Source organism: Gavialis gangeticus, unplaced genomic scaffold, assembly GCF_001723915.1.
Source record: "Gavialis gangeticus isolate Ggan-Ray unplaced genomic scaffold, GavGan_comp1, whole genome shotgun sequence".
In the NCBI taxonomy this organism is placed as follows: Eukaryota; Metazoa; Chordata; order Crocodylia; family Gavialidae; genus Gavialis; species Gavialis gangeticus.
In genome coordinates this window covers 1,391,603-1,398,709 of record NW_017728964.1, presented here as the reverse complement: position 1 = coordinate 1,398,709, position 7,107 = coordinate 1,391,603, and the positions used below count along the sequence as shown (strand labels likewise).

Genomic DNA, 7,107 nt, shown 5'->3' with positions numbered 1-7,107 from the left:
ATCCTGCTTCCCTGGGTCCCTCTGGTCTCACCACAACCAGTTCTTAAGTCTGTTTGGACACACCGAGTGCCTCACCCCCCTGGGGTGCTCTTCTAGGGTGAACATAAAACTGCCTTCCAATATTTGAATCCCGTTCTGCGGACCTTTCAAGGCATTACAACAGGTGGAAAAGGAAAGGGGGAAAATGGAAGTTCTCAGTACTTCCCAGGCACTTGCTTCTTCGTTCTGCAAGTGCCTCCTTTTAGGCATCAGATATCCCAGGCAGTGGAGTTTCCACCCATCTCCCTACAGGGCTGCCTCCCTCCACAGCCATGGCTAGCTCTGGCCTGGGAAGAGCAAATTGGATGCTTATCTTGCTAGGATCCTATGACCCCAGCTGACTTCCTGCCCTTTGGGCAGGGGGCTGGACTCGATGATCTTCCAATGTCCCTTCCAGCCCTAATGTCTATGAAATCTATAGTTCACTCAGCTCCACCCACTTGGTCACCTGACTGGGCTTCCTGTTCCCTGAGTGCAGGTGTGTTCAGTCTCTTGCTCTCCTCTCCCTGCCGGGTCCTGCAGCTGGCTGACTGTGGGCTGAGCTTTGCAAGTGTGAGCCCCTGGCCCAGGGCCTGGCCTCATCCCTTATCCCTTCTCTAGGTATCTGCTCGTGTCTCTACTGCCAGCTACTTGTCTTCTTGCTGTCCAGCTAGGACCTCCCTTGACAACCAGGGGCCTCTCCACACCCTCTGTGCTGACTGGTCCCCTCCTTATAGCAGGCAACCATCCCCTTTTTCTGGGTTACAAAGGCTCTGGCCTAAATGGGGCCCTGCTGCCTTTCCTTCCCTGGCCCCTTCTTCTCAGTCACAGAGCTAGGATCCCCTATTACACTATATACATCACACATTTTTCCAGAAAATCCCTTCTTTCTCAAAATACTTCTCAAGCTTTCTCCATAATGTGGCTCACATTTCAATACTCATAATATCAAATACAAATAATTAAACACTAATAATTCTCTGAATGAAAAAATACTGAAATCAAAATTGTCATTAAAAAGTATTTTTTTAAGTTTGATTTTTCGTGACTTTTGTTACTAACATTTTTATTAATAAATGTTATTGAAAATGATGTTGAAAAATTTTCACTCTCCAAGTTAGGCTTTTTAGGTAAATAAAAAAGTTTTCATTTACTGAAAATACAATTTTTAGCAAACAAAATATGTCAGTGTCATAATAAGAAAAAAAAATCCAATAGCCCAATGCTCTTATACAGTGGCTTTCATCGACTGATGTCAAAGTACTTTACACAAAGTTGGTATCATTGACCCATTTTATGAACAAGGAAATGAAAGGAATTGCCTAAGTCACCAACATTGTCAACAACTAAACCAATGCTCCAGAGTACCAATCCAGGACACTAGTCATTATATCATGTACTTATAATACAAACATCAAGAAAATAATTTTATGAAATACTCTTTAAAAAAATACACATTGATCAGCTGGTGCACATCAAATCCTGTTAAGTGGGAGGAATATCAGTACAGAGCCATGTGTGAGAGAAAGTAGTGAGGACCAAGCTGTACAAAGCAAAACAGTCCAGAGTTAGATCAATGTCAGACATCCTACTTTTCCTCTGGGCCAAGTACGAGCCAGATTTGCAAACTGGCAATAGGGGCAGAATGCAAAACAGCCTATTTTGTCAAGTATTTTGCAGGGAAGCTGCTGCGACAGTGGCAGATGTACACAACCAACAGAAGCCTGTGGACCATGGTGTACCCATGGTTCTATGAGATCCTGAAAACTTCCGAGAAAGATACAAGCTGCATGACATGACTCTAGCAACCCTGGTGAAACACCACAAGATACAGGAGGTTGTAAGGGCAAAAGACATCTTATCACCCAGGGACTTACTACCTAGTGACAACTGCCAGGCTGTGTGGGAGCAAATCTTCCACAAGGACTTGCAGAAGGAGCCCAGAGACCTGAACTGGCAGACAGCCCAGCGGGCATTCCCTGTATAGGCATGGAGAAACAGCACAGAGCAGAAAGGTTCATCTAACTGTCCAAGACCAACCTGCCAGTGACAGGCAAAAACAATTGACCACCTTTTTGGGGGACTGTCCATATGACAGGAAGGTGTGGAAGAAAGTACATGCAATCCTCCTGGTGGTGACAGGTTTCAGAATCCTGACCAGAGAACCGGTCCTCTATGGGCACTTGACCAAACAACAAGGGGCCCCAACAGCCCACTTCAAGCAGATCGTTTCTTGCTTCAAGTATGCCTGGGGAACGTCTGGAAACCTGCTCACAAAAGAGGCACTCAGACCAACAATTGAGGACTGTATTAAAATGAGGCTGAGTGAAATGTACTGGTACTGCAGAAAGACAGAAGGGGACAATGGGAAAGAGATGGTGGACCCCATATAGAAGAGAGGGGGCTGGCATAGGCTTTTCAGAGGCAAGTCCTCCAAAAAGAATGAGGACAATGGTGATGATGATGATGATAAGTAAAAGCACTGGATTGATGGGTACACAGGAGCACAGTATTGGTTGTAGCTATGTTAATTTAAGGACATAGGCAGATGAGACTCTTTGGGTAAATCTGATATCTTTTATTAGACCAACTAAAATAGTTTTAAAAATTCTTCTTTGCAAGCTTTCAGTTACAAACACCCTTTTTCAAGCAGAGGGAGCATCTGCAGTTGTTTTGTGCTCTTCCTGGATGGAATAGAAGCCAGTATGCAAGAATGCAGGTCTGTGAAAATGTAAAGGTGTGGCAGTAAGGGTCAGAGGGAGTAAGAGACAATGGGTGAGAAACAGGTTGGGGGGTGGGGAGGAAATGGTGCCCTGGTGACAAAATGTAGTGGGTAAGTTGTAGAAAAGTTACTTGGGGTTATCAGATGGCAAGCAGGTTATAGTGTGCCATAAATCCAGTGTCTATATTTAGCCCATGATATTTTTTGTATCCACTAGGTTGATGAAGTGAAGTTTGTAGGCTCATCTGTGAAAGGCATTTTGTAAATTCCCTTTGAGGATTAGAACTGAGAGATTAGAGAGTGGTTATCTTGTGTGAAGTGTGCATGCACAGGTAATTGGGTATTTTTGTCTTTGATAGATTTTTGGTGTGTGTTCAGTCTGGTATGCAGTTGTTGTTTGGTTTATCCTACATATTTTCCATATGTAAATCTGGTGCACCAGGTGAGATACATTACATTTCTGGAGGTGCACATATAAGATCCAGTAATGGCGATGGTTCTGTTGTGAGGTATAATTATTGTGGGAATAGTGAAGATATGTTGGCAGATTTTACAGTTCTTGTCATGGCATGGTCTGGATCCATTCAGTGTGTTTTGGGTCACAGGAATTTTGCTTTTAGTAACGAGGTTTGTAACGGGACTAAAATAGTTTAACTGTTCAAGTATGTCTTGGTCTGTCAAGTATGCACACACACATACAGGGAGGTAGATGGGTTGGTGAAAATCTCAGAGCTAATGTGGTCTGGAACTAACAGAGGGGAAAGAAGCGGTGGGGGGAAATGGGAGAGGGGAATGGGGAACCCGTGTTAAAACAATAAAACAACTGACAAAGATTACGGGGATGCAAAGGGGGGGAGGATTACAGCTGACAGCATCAAGCAGCAGCATAAAAAGTCTTGTAAAGTGGTAGAGATGTGAAATTTGAAAATGTACAAGTATGGCTTCTATTGCATCTATAAAACTGTCAGAAATGTGTTATTGAGGAAGGGGTAGGATAAAATTATGCCAATACTGAGTAAGGTAAAAGAGGTCATATGTTTACAGGACTGTGGAATCCCATGGATGGGATGGATTACAAGCACTTTGTAAAGAGATGAAGATGAGGACCATTGTGGTGGGCAGAATCAGATGCAGACAAAGCAGCTGGAGTTGCAGTATTGCTCAAGGAGTGAGAAAGTAGAACTGTGGCAAGTTCAAGTGACTGTGGAAGGGAGACTGCAATGAATAGTGGTGGAGTTTGAAAAAGAAAGTGCTAGAGATCTATATCTATGCAGAGGCTAAAAGAGAAGGAAGGATCACCCAGAAATTGAAGGTGCATGTAGGAGGAGGTAGACAGCAAATGCTGGTGGAGGATTTCAATTGCATTATGAAGGAGGAGGATGGGACAGGAGATGGAGGGGAGGGAGAGATAGACAATTCATCCAAAGTACTGATTAATGTAATAAGAGAAACAGGTTTAAATGATGGGCTAGTGAGAAGGTGATTACGAGGATGGAACTAAGTGGGAGTGGCAGCCCTGGTCAAGGGCTGATTTTGTATTAACATCAAATGGATTGCAAAGAAGGAGATCTTAGATGTGACCTTCAGCAATCACTGAATACTGAGAATGGAACTGAGTTTAGAAAAAAGTTAAAAGGTAGTGGGAAAGAGATGTGGAAGTTAAATGTTCAATTATTACAAAATGAAAAGGTGTCAATAATATGTGGAACTGCATTTAGATGGAGGACTCTGAAGAGATATTACAGAAGTGTCTGGGAGTGGTTGACTATGATAGAACAAGACAATTCTTCAGAAATATTGATCTAAGAAGTGAGGAAGGGGGTGGCACAGCTAAAAGAACTGTAGGCAAGAAGCAGGAATTATTAACGGAGGTAGTAAGAGGAGTACAAGTGAAAGAACTGGAAGACAAAGGGATGAACTGACAAATTGTTCAAGAGGAAAATGGATGGGGAATTCTTTCTAATCAGAGCACCTTGGATGGAGAAGTGTGAGAAATGAGGTAAGTATTTTTCATCAGAATTGAAGAAAAGGAAGAAATTGAAAGCAGTGAGAACTGAAGAAGGAATCTGAATAAGAGAGAGGATGAAGGTGTTGTATGCAAGGGTGAAGAGTTGTACAAAAGAATGGATGAAGGAAAAATGAAGGTATTCCTTGAAGGGACAAAGGAAGGAATAGAAGATAGAAAGAAGCAAAAATTGGAAGAGAAGTTAGGTACAAGAGGGGGAGGACTGCTTAAAAGCTTGCGAGACTGGGAAAGCGCCGGGAAGATGGACTTCCGGTGGAATTCTATGAAAAATTTTGGCAATGGCTGGGGACAGATATAATACAGCAGTGGTTCCCAAAGTTTGTTTTTTGTTTTTTTTTTTTTGTTTTTTTTGTTTTTTTTTTACCATGGCCCAGCAGGAATGGGACAGGGCACGGAAAGCCAGCTGCCTCCCTCTCAGGGCTCCCCCACCACCCAGCTTTAACCCCAGAAGCTCAGCTCTGACTCCAGAAGCCGCTTGCTCGGGCAGACAGACAGGGGTCTGAGTGGGGGGCTTGTGGCACGACCCGGCAGCCAACCCACCACGGCCCAGTGGTTGGGAAACTCTGTAATAGAGATATACAGGGAAATAGTGGAGGGTGGGGAGATAGGGGATGATTTTGCAGAAGATGGGGTAATTTTGATATGCAAGAAGGGAAAGGAAGACGTGTTATAAAACTGGAGGCCAATAACCTTTTTAGATGTAAATTACAAATCAATGGCAAAAGTATCAGCCAAAAGACCGCATGACTATTTAGGAGATGTGATACAAAAAGAACAAACATGTGCCATTACTGAGAGGAGGATATACCAGGCCCTATGGTTAAGGGGGGGGGGGGTCATATCGCTTGTATAAGTGAGGAAAAGAAACACAATAATAATGAATTTAGACCTGGAAAAAGCTTATGATGGGGCAAATGTGATGTCATGTTTGAAGTATTGTGGAGGATGGGGTTTCTGGCTAAAATGATCAGATGGGTCAGAGTACTATACAGTAAAGCAGGAAATTGAGTACTGGTAAATGGTTACTTGAGCAAAACATTCCCCATACAAACAGGGGTAAGACAGTGATGCCTGCTGTCCCCCTATCTTTTTGTGGATGTGGCAGAGCCATTGGCACAGGTAATGCATTAAAATGTACATTACACATGGATGATGGGAACATATTGGCTCAGGACAACATATCAATTGAGAGGGTATTGAAGCATGCTGAGAACTATGGTGAAGTGTCAAAGTGAAATTAAATTAGATGAAAAGTATGTTGATGGGTGTGGGGAACTGGGAGAATTTACAGAAGTTTGGGCTCCAGGTGGTAGAGGGTGTAATCAAGATCTTGGGAATCCCAATGGATACCAAAGGGAAAGGAACAAAGGTGTGAGAGAAGTTAGAGATAAGAGTGAGACAGATACTGAGATCACGGAGTGGTAGAATGTTATCTTTCAAGGATAAAGCAGTTGCGGTGAAAACAGTACTCTTGCCGATCATCCCTTACATTGGAGTGGTATATCCACCATCATGGCAACAGATAAGGAGGGTATAGAGGTAAATGTGTGTTTTGAGGGGGGAAAGTAAAAGAGGAATGGTAGACAGAATGGAGCTATACAAAGCCAGGGAATAGGAGGTTGGGGAATACCAGATTTGGAAAGCTTTGTGTATGCTTACTTTATAAGTATGCTCTGTAAGGAGATAACAGAGGAGGTGGGGAAGACTGCATGTTTCTGCTGTCTTGGCAGGAAGAACATTAAGAAGATGGGGCACATACAGGGGAGAATGGAAAAAATTGTGGGCATGGCAGCCGCAAGCCCACTATGCGATGATCAAGAGCTTCATACAGGTAAATAAACTTGAGAGAGTGGGATTAGAGTACTTGAAAGACCATAAGAAAGTGATTAATATTATTAGAAAGAAAGATGAGCTAACATTAGTTGGAGATCTGACAGAAGGACAGATAACCAATATGTGGAAGGAAGGAAGTAACAGATATAAGTGAATAAAGAGAGAACATACAGATATCATATAGATGACGATACCAGATATTCTTCCGGTGAGGGACATTCAGCATAAGTGGGGCTTGGAAAAAATTGATGGAACGCCCAAGACAGGGATGCGGAGCCGAAAGATCTGTATCACATATTTTGTGACTGCCCTTTTGTGCAAGGGGCATGTGAAGGAATGCATTGTTTTGTGAGGGCAATCAATACAGACTGTAACTTAACATGTGAAATGGTGTTGTACGGGCCGTGTGTTCTAGTGTTGTCCTCGGTATAGGCTGTATTTAATCAACTTCATAGTTGGCTTCCATTACTGAGCATATATATATATATATATATGCTCCTTTTAGCAG

The 7,107-nt window shown here is 42.9% G+C and overlaps 1 protein-coding gene across 1 annotated transcript in view; it reads right to left on the bottom strand.

The window, feature by feature from the left end:
• The window catches only part of DNAH9 (dynein axonemal heavy chain 9), a 609,139-nt gene that overhangs the window by 569,424 nt on the left and 32,608 nt on the right, over positions 1-7,107 (bottom strand). The window lies entirely within an intron of this gene.